Source organism: Pinus tabuliformis, chromosome 8, assembly GCF_031772625.1.
Source record: "Pinus tabuliformis cultivar Carrire ecotype Pingquan chromosome 8, CPIR1, whole genome shotgun sequence".
NCBI classification, from domain to species: Eukaryota; Viridiplantae; Streptophyta; class Pinopsida; order Pinales; family Pinaceae; genus Pinus; species Pinus tabuliformis.
Genome location: NC_142294.1, coordinates 895,105,725 through 895,126,156, shown reverse-complemented (window position 1 = coordinate 895,126,156; position 20,432 = coordinate 895,105,725). Strand labels below are relative to the sequence as shown.

Below are 20,432 nucleotides of genomic sequence, written 5' to 3'. Positions count from 1 at the left end.
GATTGTGAAGTGTGTCCATAAATGAAATACAACATATTGTATACATATTAAATAAGACATCATGCATTAATAATCGTAGGATAAGAAGGTCAATGGGACTGACACCAAAAGAACCTCTACTGTAAATAAATAATGAGAGGTAAAAACAACTCCTGGTGCTTCTTGGTTGATAGTAGAAAGACAATATTAATTTTATGAGCACATTCTTAAAAGATCACTCAAATTTATAATATGACTTGGAATGGGCAACCTCAAACTCCACAACCTCAATGAACATATCCATCTAGATACAGATGGGGTTCAGTGAATATCTCACTGAGAAGAAACATTAAGAAATATTCTCTGAATAGAAGGATAGAAGATCTTGCAAGTATACTTTTTGAGGAAAGTGATGAGGGAATAATGATGAGTGGGTTTCTACTTAGCTGAGTAAATTATACTTACAGATTAGATATGATGGTGCTTGATGCATTAGAGAAATTCATAGCAGCCTAAGGAATAATAAGAATGGTACACTACATTCAGAACATGACAGTTCGAATTAATAAGTGAATGCTTGGTAAACCAAAAAGGTTTCGCATAATTACGACTTATGATGATCTAAGGATCTTATGTTAGTAGTAAAATAACACATGCATCAAGTAAGATAAGAGAAAGGATAACAAGCTATGCAATAGATCATTGCTAAATTAATATGATGACTTCACTATATTGATGACTAAATGATACTGGTAATCGAGATTGTGTATACAATTGGTTTGATAAAATGCTATCCAACAATCTATTCAAATAGATTTGACAATCATACAAATTGAAGTACATATTTTGTATCACTAATTCCTATCAAGCAATATTGGGAAGTTTTCCTGACAGATGGCATTGATAATGTTGTCTCGGTTGAATAGGACAACATAAGAATTGTTGCATAAACCACATGGTAATTCATGTTAATAAAATTGATAATTGATCTCTTTGTTTTAAGGGTGATTTAATGTTAAAAGGAGGTGTTAACATGTAAATACCCTGGGAACACACCCTCGTACACATAGTGCATAAAAAATTAAAGGGTGTGGAATTGAAAACATTAAAACTTTTATTTATAACTTAGGAAGGGGAAATGAGGTTATACACACACTGAATTATTCATGGCCAACAAGAGGTTGAGGTGTAGAAAAAAGAGCATATGATGTGATTAGTTAATAAAATCATAGTATGATTAAGTGGGTCATATTCTATTATTGTTAAAACCTTGTCCAAATGACAGATTTAATCCAAAAACTCAAAGTTATGGGTATGATAAAGTTGTAATATGCATGATTTCTTCTATGACATTGTAGTGCAACCACATGACACAGGAAAAATGAATTGCTAAACAAAATCACTCGAATAATTTGACATAAATATTTTCACTAGTTGTAGAAGATGAAGAGGTCCAAGAAATTCGTTATTCTCCTATCGATAAACTCAACACACTTTGTTCCACTTACCTAAAGGTAATATAAATAAATGAATGAATTTTTGGCATAATACTAACATGGTTAGAAACATATGGATGAAGTATATGTCGTGCAGGTGATGCTATGGACATTGGTATGGTGTACGAGTGGTACAAATGGTACTATGTACAAGCGGTACATATGGTACCAGTATGAATACATGTATTGCATAATAATATATGACATGTTTAATTCTGTGTGTGTAATACACACTATGTGCAAGTACGCATGAAGACATTGGGTGATTGTCTGGTATGGCAACCAACCTAGAGTGCGTACAGAAGAAGGAAGCTAAGAACTCATTCAAGGATAAGTATCAATGTTTTATTTCAGCTTTGTATGCATGTGATTACGAGTCTGATCTATGTGGATTACAAGGATCTATAATTGAGGGGTACATATATTATGATGGTTATGTGTGAGCTAACCTGATATGATATTTTGTACATATTGATTTGGAAAATATGCTAGTTGACTTGTTGTATGTAGGGAGACTATAGGAAGTAAGTGTTCAACAAGAACACAAAGGCTTGGAAGAATGCAAGAGAAGAACATGCATTTCTTCAAATAAAATAAATGACGAGCAACATAAGCCATAGCTACTTAAATAGTAGTACTGCATATCAAATTATGATTAAATTGTGGTAAACATATATGAGTTTCTACATATAAAATTTCTCACAAAATTGATTGAAACAAATGTTACAGGTAGGGATGGAAGGAAATGTGCTCCTTGTAACGGATATATATCGAAAGATTTGCAACAAATGGTAAGGCCATGGGATCCTGTGAATTCTGAGATAGCTAGCTGTGAACGTGGAGATAATATTGTAAGATGCAGTAATACACTGAGGACGGTGTAAATTTAAGGGGGGGAGTATTATGTAAAACTTTGCTAACCTAAGTTGAGAAAATCTAGGTCTGATGTGTAACAAGAAAAGTAAACACTTTATGAAATAAATAAAATAATTAATCTCTTGGAAAAGCGAGACACCAAGAGATGAGATTCTTGCCAAATCCCGTTGGTGAATGGGAAGGGATAATTATTTCATGATAAAGATTCTAGATTCAATTCTAGATAAGCTAGATGGATTGGAAATAAATATCCATTAAGAAAGACATAAAATCTTTGTGAGAGAGAAAGGCAAGCTTTTATGAGGAAAAGCCTAGCAGGAGAGAAAGGCGAGCTTTTCTCAGAAGAGCCTAGGAAAATGGAAAAAAAAAAGATCCATAAAAGCGGGATGCCACTAATGGAATCCATATCATGAAATATGGTATTAAATACCCATTGGAGAGATCAAGTGGAGGAAGTTGATCCATGGAAAGAACCTCAGATCGTGGGTGAACTCGAAGAGTCGGTTCTAGGTTGGGTAGTGGTGCTTAGTTTTCCTAGTGTTCTCTCTTCTAATCTAGTTGGATTCACTTGCATGGGATATACTATATGTGTACTCCTTAATTTTTATGTTGTGGAATTGTTCATCTCAGAGGTATAGAAGTTTGTGTTATCTTTATTATGAGAATGATTGAATTCTTATGCATGTGACTCTTATTGCCTCCAAGTGAAGAGTTAGTAATGGAATTATAGCAGGTAGTTGGTAATACTTGGGTCAAGGAGATATCAGACACATGTTGCTCGTGGTAGAACCTGCATGCATAAATGGATTTGTTTGTACTAACTTTGTTTATGAATGGATGTGTGAGATATCTATTGAAACTAAATTTGATCACCATTAAATTTAGTGAAGGAACAAAGTACACCTCTAACTTTATGTGATATCTTTGTTTTAAGTCGAAAAATATTTATGCATGAGACAATGATGCATGCGAAATAGTTATGGCATAATGCTTCAAATTGTATAGTTTATGGTTCAGGTTATCTATGACATGCATTATGCATCATAGGAATTGCATCCAATGAGGCTAGTTTAGCTATTTATGCATGTTGAATAAAGTTTAGGTCAAAAACACTTTTGACTATGCCTGTAGGACTATGATCATGATGCATGGCCATGCTAGCTACAGTAGACTTAAGATAATGTTCCATTAATGCTTGTGTGGAATAATCAAAGAATTTTATGGGTTGCATGCCATGATTAGTTCTTTTCTCCAAATTGTAAATTATGCTTAAGGGTTGATCTGATATATATAAGTCTTAGAAATGAATCTAAAGGTCCACATCATGGATCTAGTAAAGAATAGAAGGAGGATGCAGTATTATGGTTCCTTACTTTGATGTTGTTCAATTGTTAAGAATATGTGTATGATTGCATGAATAATATTTGTTCATGTAATGATAGAATAACATTACTTGTGACGAAGATTAAATATTTATCCGAGGCAAATTTTAAAGGATGAGATCCTAGTAAGAAATTCTCAAATTAGGCCCAGGGGGTATGTTACACTAATTGATGACTCCTTATTGGTATGCATTAAAGGTGGTAGAAAGTAAAAATACCTTTGTTACTAAGTTGAAGAGTCTAAGAAATTTTCATTAAAAAATATTAACATATCAATTACTAATTTCATCGCATTTAGTGTTAAATACAATTCTAGAGGGTTAATTTAATTAGTTGATGTTAAAGCACATTTGCTATTGAGAGGTGCTTGGTTCAATTCTAAATTAAGGTCATTTCTTGAGCCTTTAAAAAGTGTTTTTTTTATGCTTGATACACATATTACACAGGCTTAACAACAATAAACAAATTTAGCTTCAACAAAGTAAGATTCAAAGACTTAATGAAACACTCTTTTTAATAATTTGGAATACAATATATTTTAAAATAACTTTATAAATAAATCTTTTTTTTATCAAAATATGCATTTGCAAAGTGGACTTGGCTTTGAATGTAAAAATTTTGATATTGGATAGTATTAAAAAAAAAACTATGGTTTAGTAAAATACATCATTAAATTACATGTATATAAATATATAACTATGATTACATTTAAAGAAATATGTATTTTAAATAGCTTTATAAGTAAAAACGTTTTATCAAAATCTAGCATTCCCGATTAGAACTTGGCTTTTAACATATAAATAATGATAATAGAGAATGTAACAAAATCATGGTTTAGTGGAATATTTCATTGAATTACATATATATAAATATATGACAATGGTTACATTTAAAGGAATATGCATTTTAAATTTAAATAGGTGCATTTAAGGGAATATGGATTTCAAATTTAATTTTTATTGAAAAGTTTTTAATTAATTTGTTTATGTATTAGGATAGTGATGGATATGACAACTAAACTATTGAAAAAAGATAATTAGATAAGTAATTTGCTCATACATAAATTAGAATTACAACAACAAATATGTCAAATTGTTTGTAGGAAAGTGAAAATGTGATTCTAATTGGAATATCAAAAGCTTATTCTCAATTAGATCAATGATTGCACAAAATTTAAAGATGATAAAATTACAAAGTTGGGAATACTTAGAGAATTAGTTAAAGACCATGAAAACATTAAGAACCAAACATCTAACATTTTCTTCAACATAAAAAATGAGAACACATTTGAAATGTCCTTTACTAATTGATGACTCCTTATTGGTCTGCATTAAGGTGGGAGAAAGTAAAAATACCTTTGTTACTGAGTTTAAGAGTCCAAGATTTTTTCATTAAAAATTATTAAGATATCAATTACTAATTTCATGGTTGAGTATTAAATACGATTCTAGAAGGTTAATTTAATTAGTTGATGTTAAAATATTTTTGCTATTAAGAAGTAGTTGTGTTAATTTAATTAGTTGATGTTAAACTATTTTTTCTATTAAGAAGTGGTTGGTTCAATTCTAAATTAAGCTTATTTTTTGAACCTATAAAAAATGATCACTTTTTATGCTTGATACAAATATTACATAAACTTAACAACATGTAATAAATTTAGCTTCAACAAAAATAAGATTTAAAAACTTTTATAATAATCAATGAAATACTTTTTTAATAATTTTGATATTTTAAATTAACTTTATAAATAAAAACTTTTTTATCAAAATATGCATTTGCAAAGTGAACTTGCCTTTTAATGTAAAAATATTGATATTAAATAATATAAAAAAGTCATGGTTTAGTAAAATACATCATTGAATTACATGTATATAAATATATAACGATGATTACCTTTAAAGGAATATGTATTTTAAAATTGATTAGACCTATTTAAAAGAATATGTATTTTAAATTTATCTCTGATTGGCTGTTTATTTATTTAATTATTCAATTAACTCTTTTTTTTTTGGAAATAAGACAACCAAACCAAACCATTAAAAACATTGAAACAGAGTAACCAGACAGGTAGTTCGCTCATACATAAAACAGAGTATCCAGGCAGGTAATTTGCTAATACATAAATTAGAATTACAATATACCTTTGGTATTTATAAGTAAATAGAGTATTTGGCTCCAAACTAACTATATATCAATAGTTAACATAGTAATAAACAGATAATCTTCGACTACATATATTCTTCCCCATACCTGCGACGCAATAAAAATGTAATTAAGCAAAAGAAAAGAAATTCATGACATGTTTGTGCATATATAAAAAGAAAGCGAAATCATAAAACCATCCCATATCTGTGCATAGAGTTCAGTACTGAAGAAAGAGCAGAGCATAAATTTTAGGGAGGAAAACAAAAGCCACTTAGCTTAAGTTTCCATTACCTGGTGCTGTAAGGTGCTCTACTAGCCGATGCTGACTTTGTTGCCACTGCCGCCTCTGCCGGTGTTGTTGCTGTTCACGGTGTTGTTGTTGCCGCTGTTGATTTTGTCGCCGCTGTTGTTGGTGTTGCCGCTGTTGTCGCCCAGGATTGGATTGCCGTCGATCTTGGTGTTGGGGCCGATGACGTTCCTGTCACCGCTATTGTACTTTCGGTCGAACATGTTGTTGTTACCGCTGACGTTACGCCCTGCTTGTTGCAAATTGCTCATGTTCTTGGCTTACAGAAACTGGATGGCACACTTCTGCAAAAAAAAAATGCCTGCAGTTCAGCTCAATGTACTCAATCTGCTAAAGTGCATCAATACTTAACGTGTACATTGATAAGTTACTATGCATCAATACATAACATGAGCAATTCATTGATAATATGAGCAAATAATTGATATCTCACACATTAGAAAGCCTCAATCTAGGTTACACGAAATATACAACAACCATACCTACAACTGGAGTAGGGCAAAGTCGGTAAGCAAGAGGTGAGAAATAGAATGGCATAGGCTGCCTTATATAGAAGCAAGCGAACTCCAAACGCGGTTTCGAAAACCATTACACTCCCAACCAGGGAAAACCATCTGAGGATATTTGACGTTTCCCTAGGGTGGATGCTTTATTTACAGAAGTGGGAGGAATCGCTGCATTTCTATGGAATCTATAATTTCCGTAATGGGAATCTTAGTTATTGGTTTAGAAAGTTTAATTAATTTTAATATAATTGTAAATTTTTTCATGTTTAATTTAGGTATAACTTCATATTATTAGAGTAAGTTTTATTCGAGCTCTGATATACATTAAAAAAAAATTACAATTATAAAATCCATAATTTCCAAAAAAAAATAATAGTTAACCATTTAAAAATTTACTAATTTCCACTTTAGAGGATTAGAAAATCACCTCACCTTTACAAAATCTATAATTTCCACCCTAAAATTCCTAGTTACTCTTTTGGAATATTTACTAAATCCGGCGTTTTTGGTGTAAGGCTCTTCAACAAATGTATGAAATTATTGGGGCAATTGGGCAGACGAATTATTCTTTTTCATCCAAAAAAAAATTAATTTCTTTGCACTATTTACTGATGTGACTACTCAGGTCTATTCCCGCAATTGGGCAGATGAGTTATTCTTTCTTAGCCCAAAAAAATTCCTTTGCCCTGTTTACTGATGTAACTACTCGGATTTATTCGCACAGCTGGGCAGACCAGTTATTCTTTTTTATCGTGAGAAAGTAAAAAGAAAAGAAAACTATGCCCTTTACAGATGTAACTGCCAGGATTTCTGCACGCGCAATGTGACAGAGTTATTCTTCCTGGATTTCTTCACGCGCAAAGGGGCAGAGTTATTCCGCTTGGGCGGCGAAAAAAAATAAATGTATGTTATTATTAATGTTAAAAGTACAAATATTTTTAGTTTTTAAACGGAATATGTATTTATTGGGTGGTTTTTTTGGAAAATTATGATTATTATTATATTATATTCATCTGGTAGAAATTTCAAATCCTAAAATAAATCCATTTCCATTTGCCAATATGATTTAATTAGTTGAAAAATCAACAAACCTGAATTATTGGTGCTCTTAGAGTTTAGATTGAAGTGTTTAATCATAATGTGATTTTTTTTTAGTATTTGTGAATGTTCAAACACTTTTACTTTTATCATGTGATTTTTTTAGTATTTGTGAATGTTCAAACACTTTTACTTTAATCATGCCACCCATTGATCTTTTAGCAGAATCTGGCATGCAACTTTTTTTTTTTTTTTTTTTTGGACTTTTACCATAATCTTGCATGTGAATTTAGGTATCACATGTCACTGTATACTTAGGAAGGAAAATTTAGTGTGGTTATATGAAAATTTAGTGTATGTGGTATACTTTTTAATTAGATTAATAATAAGGTAATCTTGCATTGAATTTAGGTATCACATGTAGCTAGCTCTATACTTCCTAAGGAGAATTTACTGTGGTTATATGAAAATCAATATATGTGTGGTATATTTTTTAATTATTATTAATAATAAGGTTTTTTTTATGTAAGATAATAATAAGGTTGTTTATGTAAGATATTTGGGTTTTGGTTTTTTATGTAAGATAATATTAAGGTTTTTCTATGAGAATAATGTTCTCTTTTAACTTTTCAAGGATCTATTTCAATAGAATCAATGTATTCATTATTCTCATAAAAATGTTTTTTTGGTGGTTAATGTTATTAAAAATGTATATAGTTTTATCTAGTATCAAGTGCTATCATGTAATAATATTAGTTCGATTTAAAATAAGATTATTATTATAGATATTTAGTGACTATTGAAGATACTTTTAAGGAAAAATAATTGAGTTCAAAATTGGAGGATTTACCCTTCAAATAAGTTGTGATGAATCTCTCATACTACTTTATAAACCATTCATTTGAACTTAAGTTGGGGTAGTGGAGAGCCTATGGCCTTCCCCCTTATATTTTGTTTCAAGTTGAAAAGAGGTTTCATAAAGCCCTTCCTTTGACCCCTACTATTTTGTTTTTTAGGAAGGAGTTTGAGACTCTAAGTGTTGTAGTCATTTTTAAAATTTAACCTTGATGATCTCATCCACAAATTAAGGCATTGTGCTATGTAAGCTTATCCATGATTTGTAATTATTAGCACAAGACACCATTAAAATCATGTCAATAGTTGGCATCTTCAATATACAAGTCTCAATAAAATCTATTCACATGTTGGAAGTAAATCCAAGGATTATAGAAAGACAAATGTGATGGGATGATCAACTTCATGTATACTTTGCAAAGAAAAGGTTGCAAGATATTTCAAAGATTAACAAGGTGTCACAATCATAAGATAACCTTACACTTGTTGAACCACACATGGTATGTTAAAGGAGAATGGTAGTTTTAAAAACCATTGGAAAGGCCTCCATGTACCACTCATAAATCCCAAAGAGGTTTCTTGCAATCCTTATACAATGGTTGGAAAAGTAATTAGTGATGACTTGATTTTCAACCACAATAATTAAATATGGGGAATTTATCTAAATGACAAGGTAATATTAATCCCAACTAATTATGTCCATTGGAAGTTGAAGTTCATGGTTTGAAAATATCATCTAGAAAGTTACTATTCATGGAATTCCATTAAAATTTACAAGCATAGAACCTGCCAAGATTTGGAGCCCCATTTCAAATATCAAACATTATCCACTACCCCAAAGTTGTAAAATATTCACATATGCTTGTTTTTCTACTTTCATTTTACATTTTGAATTAGTTGTAGGATTAATAACATTCCCTGTGGCTTCCAAAAAGAAATATGGTGTTCCTTCTAAAAACCATTTCTCACAACCCTAAAGATGAGAGCCTAATTCACATTGACCTACATATTTTCACAACCTACATTACTAGGGAAACTCCATACTAGATTTTCCATGTAACTTTTGGAAAATTCTAGGATGCTTGTGATTGAATTCCTACCTAGGATTGTGTCTCTCTATGCGCCAAAGGTGATAATCCTTCTCATTCTTGAATTACTTTTCCTAAAAGTAATAAATTTATTTCTCAGATGTTAATACTATATAAGAATGTTGCACCCTTGGACAATGAAAATCCTTCATCACAATATTTAAAACCATAAAAAAAAGTTCAAGTAAAACACCTATTACCTCATTGCCTTCGAAAAGGAGCCCCTCTTGAAATTATCTTTCCTTTCCAAGTTTTTGCCTTTCAAAATCCTTCTAGAGAAGCAATTTTGGTGTTTTCTCTCATACTAGAATATGATGATGATGATACTATAGATGGAGCTACCTTGGGAATGATGGAAAATATTTTTTTCTAACTCCCCAATTAAAAACACATTATGAGAAACATAAATAATATTCTTATATACATGTTAGGGATTTAGGTAGTAGATAAATATAGTGCATAAACACTACGTCATGGATTTATATCTTAAGCATATCATATTATCCTTAATAGTGGAAGTAATGTTTCTTGAATATTTTACTTAAAAAAACGAAATTGCAATGGACACTAATGGTGATAATTCTATCAAAGCATTAGAAGATATCTTAATAAAGTCTACTTGGCTTATAGGGCTCTAGTAACATGAAAATATTTTATGATTGGATCATTGCTTTCTCTTTAGTCTAATAAGTTTATGATTAAGAGCTTTTGAAGATCTATAAAACCACAAAGTTAAAAGAAATTACTCATGAAGATCACAAGGTATGCTACTCTAATTGAGAATATAGATAGTTCACTTTATATCTTAACAAATGCAAAGATGTATGTTGTACAAGATATTACTTATTGATTTTGGGCTTGGGATGAGAGAGATAAAAGAGCGATTGACCATTCTAAAAAACAACACTCACTTTTCCATATATAATGTCCCTTTTTTACCTCGCACCATGTACCAATTTTTCCAATAATATTATAAAGCTTGTCATGTGCATAAATAGGGCATATATCAAAAGGTATATTAGACCAATGAGTTAGGAAAGCTTCCATAGGGCATATCTTGGAAAGTATAGAAAATCAATCGATAAAATTTTTACCTCATGTCACATGAATATCTTACTTTTATCTCAAATTTTCACTGTCTAAAACATCACAAAATGCAAAAATGACTCATTCACTTGCTAAATCAAAATTTTGCTCCACTTTTAAAATCTCAATAGTATTCCCTAGGTTCTTTTGCACACTTTGAATCTCTTTGAGCTTGGATGTTTTTCAAGTACACTCAGGTCACCCCTACCTGTAAAATTTGGTGAGTTAACTGATACTACATGGCTTAGTCAACTTGACATAATCTTATTTCATATGTCCTCATTCTGTTGGAGTTAACCATTGGAAATGTCTAAGAATAGTCGTTTCAACCATATATCCTATTCTCCTATTTAAGCTAGGTATTTAGAGTAAAAAGGCATTCAAAGATAAGGTATCCAATTTAGGCATCAAAAGTCTAACAACAATATTTTCAACAACCTTCATCTTACAATCTTTATCTTCAACATCTATAGTCTTCCCATATCTTTCACATTAATCAATATAATATTTCCAATAATCTTCGTTGGAGAAATGGCATGAACCCAGGATTTTCAGGATTTCTATCGTGAGGATCAAGATTAGATGGATATAGGGCACATTAATGTCAACTAAAGAGTAGCCCCTAAACATGAAATACATTTGGATAGATGTTTTGGGATTTTTACCCATAACATTAGGAATTTCCCATGGTAAAAGTAGGTTGTTTGTTTGAGTTGATCCTAATGTAAAACTATAAATAAGGCTGCAATTTTTTGTGATAGGTATGGCTAATAGATGGGCCATGCGAAAGAAAAATTCCTGTAGATTACAATTTTTGTCAATTCACAACAAGTGCACCAAGGGCCTGGTTTTGTGAGGGCCTTTAAGTTTAACAATATTGGGGCCTTTGGGCCTAATAAGTTATTACATGTGCTTAACACTGAGTTCATGATTTATGCTATATGCCTTGTCCTCAAGCCTTTGGGAATTAACAAAAGCACTATAGGAACTATTAAAAATGGTGCTTGAATGTGTTACTAATAGTTTCTAGTATTGAAGCCATAAAAAGTGAATTTCACCAAATTGGTCACTCAACTAAAACCTATGAATGCCATATTTACGTTAGGAAATGATTTTGAGAGTGATAATAAGGTCATAGTATTATGTCTTTCATGCAATGGAATTAAGGATGACGGCTCAAAATTTTATTGATGCATATGTCATTGTTATTGGAGTAGGTAGACTACATTACTCCTCTAATGTGCTTCCTGATCTGTCTGTAAAAATGATAATGGATATCATTCTTATTTAATGTGCACAAACTCGAAGTATCTCTATTTACATAGAGAATTAAATAAATCAAATATTCCAAACATCTCATATAGGCTTATTGAAAATTCGGATTAGCTATGTGGATTAATTCGTAAGCAAGGGGAGCCATACTGAGAGATTTAAGGCTACTGATATCGTCCAATGAATCACATTATGTAAAGAAGTTTGATGATTTTGTGTTGCATAGTTTTCTCCTTTGTAAGCTCTAATGCATTTAATGGTGTTGACAAATTCCAAGAGAGAATTAGAGGATACTTTCTATATAGTGTAACAATGTCAAAGGAGATATTGTTCATTCTCTACAAATTTATTAGTTATAAAAGTAGGTATGGCACTATTTTGTTCTACCATATTAAAATTTTGATGCATTTTCTAAAGGGAAAGGAGATAAATCTAGCCTACTAGTTGATTAGTAGCCCCAGAATAATGGCATTTAATATCTAGAAGAATTCTAGGAATGTTGAAAAAGCCTTATATTAGTTTGGGTTAATCGAATTTCTTGTTGAGGAAAAAAAAAAATTAAGAAGTGAGAATTGGGAACCTTTTATAGTAATAAATTATTTTATTGAGGCATTAGAAGAAAAAGATATTTGTGCAAAGAGAAAAGGAAGAAGAGGTAGGGTTTTGTCAAACCCTTACCCTCAAGAAGAAATAAAGAAGTCAAAGAAACTCTAGTAAAGGATAGAGAGAAAATTGAAATCATAGAGACAAAATAAATTTTCGGACTAGAGGATATGATGATATTGGAAGACGAAGATGTTACTGATGTAGAAGAAACCATAAAATCAATGCTACATCAGAAAGGATAATTGTTGAAAATAAGATATGAAAGGAAGAAGAATAAAAAGGATCGTGCTAGGACCAAAAAGAAAGGTGACAAAATCAATTACGAATAATCCACAAGAAACTACACAAAATACCATTGTGATATCTCAACTAAAGGAAAATAGAATTAAAAGGAAGATTCTCTAAGGAATGAAGACACCGGAAGACAAAACAAATGTAGAAGCATCACATGAAGCATGAAAAAAGTAAACAATGTTGTTTCATTTGAGAATTTGAAAGCTACAGAGCTAAAAGAATTGGAAAGATTAGCGAAAAATCCTGAAAGAAAAAGTCCAAAGTTCAATGAAATTTAGCAACATATCTATTATTATTTTGATAGCCTGGATCAAGAACCACAAAAGGAAAACGTAAAGGATCCTTACTGGGCATGGAATCCCCCTAAGGCACGCTTTGGGGCTTAAAGCCCAAATTTTGAGCAAATCTTGTTGTAAAAGCTCTGCAAGTTGTGGGTGCGGGGTGCGAAAGTATGATAGAGTCACAGGGTTGTCCACCCTACTTTTGTAATGTAATTTCGACTCGATAGACCTACCCATGGTCCGTGGACCATGGGATTGTATAAATAGAGCGAGGCTCTAAGTGTAAAAGTAACTAATAATGAAGAGAATAGAATAATGAGAAGTCTAAGTGATTGAGTCGAAGTGTAAAGTGCGTCGATGGGTCCTAGAGTAGGAGAGGGCTCTGCAGATGAGTGCACAGAGGCCTAATAGTCTGCAACTGAGTGCGCAGACCCCTACAACTGAGTGCATAGGGCAGGTTGAGTCTGTAATCATTGGAGAATCAATAAAGAGAAGTTTTGCTATAATTCTATGTATCTTTTCCAGATTTAATGCATGGTTGGATATAATTTGCGAATATAATGTTTATTTACTACGCTTAACTGTATGAATGTTTTGTATTGTTAAGTATAACTTAAGACATTTAAGCAAGTGAAGGTTCATAGATAATACTGGAAGATAAATAAGATCTCGGGTAATAGAGCAGAGCACGGCACAACCCCTGGTTAGGGCTGTATGAAGGCAAGGTATCAAGCTGTGAGGAATGGAAGGTGTGTGAAGCCACCTACGTGAAGGAATAAAGAGTGGACCAGTCGAACCTCTCCGACATATCAAGGGTGTGGAAACCTGGTTCTAGCACCCTCCCACACTACTTCTGGTGACACTTCAGTCCGTGCTCCGCGGACTGTTGCCAAAAGGGCCCAGTAATACAGGGATTTGTTTGGCTAATAAACTCCGAACTTGGATCAGGCCCCAACAAACCAACAAATGGTTTCGTTGCCAGGATTGGATCTGCATAGAGATGTCCGATGACGTATCACTGGAACGAAAAAGAAAGGAATTAAAGATTGGTTGGACAGAAAGATTCACGAGTTCACGGCGCAGGAAAACAAGAATCCATAACTAGCAAAGGGAGAGTGGTTAGATTGCTACCTGTATGGAGATCCATAAAATTTTCTTTTCATCCTTCCCTACTGAGTTGTACGAATGGATCGTGAAGCTAGCAGATAGCCAAGGAAGGTGTAAACTCGACAAACCTATTGTGTGGATGTAGTATACTTAGGGGGGATAATATGGGGTACAGAGTGAGGTACCCAAGGGAATAATGTAATAATGGGATGGGCCATCGTAATAAATAAGGTGGTTAACCCATATCATCTAAGGGACCAGAAGTAGTTAGCAATAATGTAATAAGCCCATGGTATTAGATAGATGGTATTGAGGGAACCATGGCAATGACCCATGGTATTGTATGTATGAGGCCTATATAGAGGCTAAAGACTCCCCATTGAGAGATGTCAAGGATTATTGTATGAACATGCATATGGATTATGGAGTGTTCTCCTTCCTTAAGGAGTGAATGTATGGTGTTTCCCTACCTTAAGGGTTTGATCAATAAAGAAGGATTTCTATATTCAGATCTTGTTATTTCTTGGTTTTATTTATAGGGGGTAATATGGGGTATAGAGGGAGGTACCCAAGGGAATAATGTAATAATGGGATGGTCCATAGTAATAAATAAGGTGGTTAAGTTGTATCATGTATGGGACCACAAGTAGTTAGCAATAATGTAATAAGCCCATGGCATTAGATAGATGGTATTGAGGGAACCAAGGTAATGACCCATGGTATTGTGTGTATGAGGCCTATATAGAGGCTAGAGACTCCCAATTGAGGGATGTCAAGGAATATTGTGTGAACAGACATATGGCTTGTGGAGTGTTCTCCTTCCAGAAGGAGTGAATGTATGGTGTTGCCCTACCTTAAGGGTTTGATTAATAAAGAAGCATTTCTATATTGAGATATTGTTATTTATTGGGTATATTTTTATTTTCATATATTTTTGGGTTAGATCTATAAGAGTGGACTCCAAAATTGGTGCACAGACTGGAAGCATTAGAAGATAAGATCGTTCACATTGTTGATCACTGGCTCGATTGAATCATAGGAGGATTCATCACCAAATTTGTGGTAGATACTTCAGTCAGCTATAGCGAGGCAGAACGACACTTCCTCAAGGGACTGCGAGGTAAGTACATTAAATCTTTGAAAACTTGAATTAAAATGCTACTGTGTGAAAAGCGAGTTATGTGAATAAATTTATGTTTAGGGCTACGCGAAGTGGGAGAATCTACATAAACGAAAGTAGCAAAGAACTAGAGACTAGCCCCTTGATTTCACCTCTGCGAGTAGGTGAAGAAGAGCTTGCAAAGGTCTCGCCAAGAAGTGTGATCAATCTAATAAGGCAGAGAATTCCGCGCATACCACCCCCACCCACACCACCACCAGTTTCAATGTCTTCACCCTCGACTTCACCCATCCCACCTCTACCACCACCACAAAGTAGTATGGCCAGCGCAATAAAGCTACGAGTGTTCAAGGGAGTAGGGAATGAATATCCGAACCAATTTTGGTTCGTGGTAAAAGTTGTATGGGAAGCACAAGGTGTCACAGATGACAATATAAAGAAGGAAACATTGGTCAGTGCTCTGCAGGATCGTGCACTGACCTGGTACATTAAGCATTCCAATGACAATCCGAATGCGAGGATAGTGGATATCAAAGCTGTGCTAAACAAGGAATTTAGCCGGCCAAATTCGGAGGCACAGTCGATCATTGGATTCAAGGAAATCACAATGCTACCAGGCAAAACCCCGTGGGAGTTGGATCAAAGACTGAAGTGCACAATTCGTGAAGCGAACATGACCTTAACAGATGGGAAACACCACGAATGGTTTGTAGCCTCATTAACACTGTATCTACAGAACGCGTTGTTGCAACAAAGGCTAACCACTCAGGCTGAGGCTTTGGAGGTCGCGATGAAATTGCATGAGACATCGATATAAGATCCTAACCTAGGAGTCCAGCAGATTCATGTGCAGTTGAAAAATTTGTGCCTTGAGATGCAGAGTTTGAAACAAGACAGGATGGCTTATCCAGAAGTTTGCGACAAGGTATGGTGTGTAAAGTGCAAGGGCTAGGGGCACAACAAAAACCACTTCCTGGTGTTCGAGAATTACCTCGTGGGAGGAGGACCAATACCATTGAGACTAGAGGCACAAGTATGGCCAAGCACAGTGCCTGCGTTATGGTGCATGATTTGTTATATAGGAGGAAAGCATGCTACATATAACTTCCATCTATTACAGAAGTATACACAAAATTCCCAATAGTTTTTCTATAATTTTTGTAGATCATTAGGCCATGATGAGCACACCTATAGAAGTTATAAGCTTATGATGGATCAAACTCCTACCTACAGAGTTCAGGCCGAAACACGGCCCCTCGATCAAAATGCAGGAATGGTGTGCACTGGATTTCAGGGGCACAGACGAGGTCGAGGTGGAATGGGACCAGGAAGAGGTCACAGACAATTGATATGTTACAATTGCGGAGGGATAGGACATTATGCTTGTGATTGTATGAATCCAATGTGACCATCATTCTTATATTGTACGTAGTTTGATCATGAGATGGAGGATTGTCCCACACTGATAGCGAGGTTGCATGATAAAGGAGCACTCTAGCCTCCCCCAACTTAGAACCTACAAATGATAAAGTTTGAGCCACGCGAGGAAGACCCTAATGTAAATATCATGCTCTGGAGTGGTATTATGATAGGGGATGACAAAGGTAAGCAGCCTGAAGAAATTACTGGGTTTGTAAGGCTCCAATGAAGGAACCAGAATTTCGTTTGGAGCATGCTAAGGTGGCCTTCATGGAAGCTAAGAGGAGCTTTGTTGATGCCTCCAATTTAGGAACTAAAGACAAACTAGAACTGGACATGGACCCATCGATGCTCACTATGTTCTTGGAGACATGCATGAAGTTACTGTGCGACAACAAGGCAGTAGAGGGGCTGCAGGAACTCATAACTAGATGCGCTCAGACCATACCAGGAGAACCGCGTGTAGTCCGGAAGCTTGGGAAGCACAGGACACGAACAAGAAGGGAGGTGAGATTGATCGCACAGATTGGGAAATACGAGATGGACTAAGTGATTCTAGATCTAGGATCAGATGCGAACGTCTTGCCAAAGCAGACATGGGAGCACATGGGTAGGCCTACAATGCAATGGTCTCCTATCCAACTGCAAATCCCAAACCAGCAAAAGATCCTACCTATGGGGAGACTCCAGGGAATCACAGTAGATATCGAAGGAGCAAACGTGCTAGCAGATTTTGAAGTAATAGAGATTGTCGATGACAATAATCCCTACCCCATGCTATTAGAAATAGATTGGGCCACTGACATGAATGGAGTAATAAATCTAAAGAAGCGCAAGATGGTCTTTGAGAAAAAGTCACTATGCATAGTGGTACCTTAAGACCCTGAAGAAGGATCGTGCTACACAGAGCCAGTGCACGACTATGATAGTGACGATGACATGGACTGCATCTACAAGATAACCACATGGGAACAAGATTGTGCAAATCTAATCGCGGATGGCCAAATCTCATGGAAGCGCAAAATCTCCTGCACATCAGATTCTGACTAGGAGATAGAACGATGGCATAATCGGTTACACAAGGTAACCACACTCAACTGTAACATGATGACAAGGTCGCTGCACTGCGTAGCAATAGAGGTAAGAGATCTGCCTACATATGATGGGTTGGGCGAGGTGGATGAATTCTTGAACAAATTTGAAAGAGAAGTACTGGAACAACAACATTTCGACACTCTAAAATGGATACTGAGAGATACGCCCACAAGATGGTGGGATACATACCAAAGAAGTTTTGAGGACTGGCACGAATGTAGAAGGATGATGCACGTGCCATTTGGGAACCCTCAAATGTGATTGAAAGACAAGTATGATGGATGAACTGGCCCATGCACCCACCAATCCACGTGGATTCAGGAATATTGTGCAAACCTGCACGATTACACACCGTCCTCATGGTAGGAGATATAATTAGTAAGTAGGTGCGGGTAAGGAAATGGTGCAAACAACCCCTCCGGTTGGGACCACGAAGTATGGAAAGACCAAGTGTACGAATATCCACGCATAAGCTATTAACAAAGTACGTGAAGCGCTGAAAAAGTTCCACAATGTGAAGCAGACTAACTGGGACCTACGCGTACCAACGGTTCTCTGGGCTTATCAGACCGCGTGCACAAACCTGACCGGGTGGGCACCACCAAGGCTGGAGTATGAAGCATCCACAGTAAGCCCTATAGTACTTGGATAACTTAGACCATGCATGATAGCACTGATAGATATGACGGTTCGCGGAACCTCAAAAGTAGAAATCCAACAAGGAAATTTTAGACTCCAATAACTTGAAGAAGAAAGGGTACGATTAAGGAAGAAAAGCGCTCTGGTGGACGTGGAAGTTAAGAAGTTAGAGGACGAGATAAAGGAATATTTTCTTAGCGAAAAGACCAGGGTGATAAGGCAGGATACGTACGATCACAATGACAGTTTTAAGACCTATTTCTGTGAATTGATTAGTCTGATGCCTTGTCTCGGACCGCACGTTACTAAGCGAAATTACTAGGGTCACGCACTGTAGATGGTAAAGCGCATGATGCAAACTATAACAATAAAGGGTGGGTATTATCCATTAAACATGATGGATGACATGATGAAACTTTCCACAGGTGGTTCGACCACCTGACTAGCCGAAGGAAGAATAGTCTTAGTGCTCCAGTAGTTGAAAGGGAGTGCGGGACTATAAACTATTCTGCTCGAGAGTTGTACAATGTTGGAGTTGCACTTAGAAACAAAGGGTCACAAGATCTGCGACTACACACGGGGGGATGCGCTGCCATGTGGGTTGACCAAAAAGTGACCATTGAAGTCACTATTCATGATGGGATGCTCGACTTGAGACCAAATGGAGTGAGCAGCAGGCATTTAAGATGCGATTTATGGGAAAGATTTGGGAAAATCTACCGCCAAGGGAGAATTAATGAACTAGATTTGGGAGGAAAGGCTAAAGTACCCAAGGACCTAGATGATACCAAGAGCTCACTCCAGACCCCGCTCCTCCCAAACAACATTATGTTTGAGGGCACATACCTGGGATAGGTGTCGAGCCTAAAATTCGAAGATTGGGACCTTGCTGACCACGAGAAGTTCCCTCACCTTAAGACCAGGCACCTCATGAAACCCAAGTAAAACACCGCAGTGGGGGTTACAAAACTAGAGCCGCGAAAGTGGTTGCGTGGAGTGGAAAAGGCTGGGCTACTGAACCAAATAACCATTTTCGTCATCAAGTAGCTGCTCTTCCTGGTGCATGATGGGTGTTTGTGGCTAGAGGAGCCCATCCCTATCACAGTAGACTTGATTCAATGTATCTCCCAGCTTCCTTGCAAAGGAGAGGACCCAGCGGAGATCTCGGAGGGGAAGAGCAGTGACTTGGCCATCGCGGAGGCCATGAAGAAAAAGTACAACTTGGAAAATAATAAGACGGGCTACGCCATCTTCAGCATCAAGGACAAAGTAGTATGCATGGCATCCCAAATCTTGGCAGGAAAGGTTATGTGTAAGTACCACGCAGACGAAGTATCCATGCCGGTGGTAGCACTGGCTGAGCAGTGCAGAGAGGGGGTCCAGTTTAATTGGTCTGACTTCCTCTACAAGAAATTTTTAGAGAATTGTCACAAAGCTCAGGAACAGGGCAAAACTTTCCACTATGCATGGCTTATGCTATCCATAGTGGTCATGGCAAGGGAATTACTAGAGGATAGTCAATTCCTCATAATTGACAGGGACCTACCAGAGGCCACGAAGTATGCTTAAATCTAGGCCATAAAGGATGCCAAGAGGATCCACGACAGTAAAATATTCTGGGTGTTCATGGATATGAACCTCAGAATGGAGATCAACTGCAAGCTTCGGTTTTCGCCCACTGTCTACAACAGCCTGCAGAGTTTTGTGGAATTCAAAGTGAATATATATAACATGTATATCAGAGCACGCAAGGACTCGACCAAACAATGGATAAAGCTACCCTTCGTAGCCACAGACGACATCATTTTTAACATATTGGAGGCATGGCTGCCAGAGTGGCG

At 35.6% G+C, this 20,432-nt stretch overlaps 1 long non-coding RNA gene across 1 annotated transcript; it reads right to left on the bottom strand.

Annotated features, from left to right (window-relative positions):
- Nucleotides 1-5,789: 5,789 nt before the first annotated feature.
- On the bottom strand, nucleotides 5,790-6,824 carry LOC149238426 (uncharacterized). The gene is made up of 3 exons (XR_016245380.1): nucleotides 6,668-6,824; nucleotides 6,170-6,469; nucleotides 5,790-5,983 (listed from the first exon to the last, which is right to left on the bottom strand). It is a non-coding gene; the product is annotated as an uncharacterized LOC149238426 (long non-coding RNA).
- Between the last annotated feature and the right edge of the window lie 13,608 nt (nucleotides 6,825-20,432).